Raw genomic sequence first — 1,681 nt, 5'->3', positions numbered from 1 at the left:
TCAGCTCGTGTGCCGCCTTCGGCACGCGTGCCATAGGTTGCCTACCCCTGATCTAGTCCAACCCCCGGCTCAAAGCAGGACCAATCCCCAGACAGATTTTTGCCCCAGATCCCTAAATGGCCCCCTTAAGGATTGAACTCACAAGCCTGGGTTTAGCAGGCTAATGCTCAAACCACTGAGTCTGGGGTCCCCAACGCGGTGCCCGCGGGCACCATGGCACCCACTGGGGCATCCATGTGTGCCTGCCTACTGGCCGCCGGAGAAGCAGCCGCCAAAATGCCACCGTGAAGCGGCAATGTCAAGAAGCACTACCGCTGAAATGCCGCCAAATTTCAGCGGCAACGCCTCTTGACGCTGCCGCTTTACGGTGGCATTTTGGCAGCTGCTTGTCCGGCGGCCATGGTCCTCGGTGGCTAGTCGTCTGGCACCCGCCCCACGGAAAAGGTTGGGGACCACTGGCCCTGAGCTATCCCTCCTCCCACTGATGTGGATATCCGCAGATATAAATCGGTATCCACAGAACCACGGGGTTGTCCCTGGAACCGCAGCAGTGAAAGGAGCAGAACGTGGAGCTGCCGCTCCCAGGAGCCAGTGCCCTGTGCCGGCAGCTCCTCCAGCATGGCTGTACCACCCCCAGCCCTTCCCACTGAGGCGGGCACCAGGATCACTGGCAGCTGTCCCTTGTCGCACTAGTGTATGCAAGTGACCCCCAGACAGGAGATGCAGACAGCTGCATGGAAGGAACAGGGTCAGGGCTGGGGTGGGACTGCGGGTGGGTGCAGCCATGCTGGAGGAGCTGCCAGTGCAGAGTGCTGGGGCCTGGGAGCGGCGGCCCCATGTTCTGCTCCTTTCGCCGCTGTGGTTCCGCAGATACCGATTTGTATCCGCGCAGGGCTCTACTGATGTGACCAACATCTGTCACATGTTTGCTCTCTCATTCTCTCCCTGTCTTTAGTTCTTGAGGGGGTTCATTCTACAGTTTCAGACTGGCCCTGAGAAGGTTCTGTCTCCTGCACAGATCAGCTTTGCCCTTATTGTAGAAAGTTTGATTGTGCCAGAGGAGCAAAGTGGTTAGGCATAATCTTCACCTTTGAGCTTTAGGTGGCCTTTTAGATATCTTGGGCCCAGGCCATGTAGCGCCCTAAAGTCAAAGGATTGAGACCGTGAACTTAATTTGAAATTCTATGGGAAGTTGGTGTAGATTGCAGAGGACAGGTTTGATGTGCTCATGATAACTTGTGCTGCTGAGGAAATATCCTGTAGTGCTCTGTACTAGCTTGAGTTTCCCAAGCTGTGAAGCAGTGCGACTCCCCACTGCAGCACCTCCTGCTGGCTGTCCCCAGGATTAGATCTGTTCGCCAATGTGCCCGCTTCTGGTGGTGCCTTGCTGCCATCGCTTCTGCTCCTGGACTTGTGTTGCTCCAAGGACCACAATGTCCTCTTCAGGACACAGCCGTCCGGCTGTGTCATACTTGATTCTCCCTGCTTCCAGGGGAACTGCAGTCCACTGTCCAGCAATTCCCTTCAGTGGCAAGCACAGTCTACTGTTTAGCCACTTCCCCAATGGTGAGAAGTGGTGGGGGGGACGATGACCACTTGCTGCGTCCCCTCCAACCGCTCATTCTATTTCCCTGGGCCACTTCCCCATGGCCCTAGTACCTTCTTCACCCTTACCTCAGGG

The sequence above is a fragment of the Chrysemys picta genome, chromosome 1 (genome assembly GCF_011386835.1).
Source record: "Chrysemys picta bellii isolate R12L10 chromosome 1, ASM1138683v2, whole genome shotgun sequence".
Classification (NCBI taxonomy): Eukaryota; Metazoa; Chordata; order Testudines; family Emydidae; genus Chrysemys; species Chrysemys picta.
The sequence above is the reverse complement of the archived record's forward strand: the minus strand, read 5'-3'. Positions refer to the sequence as shown.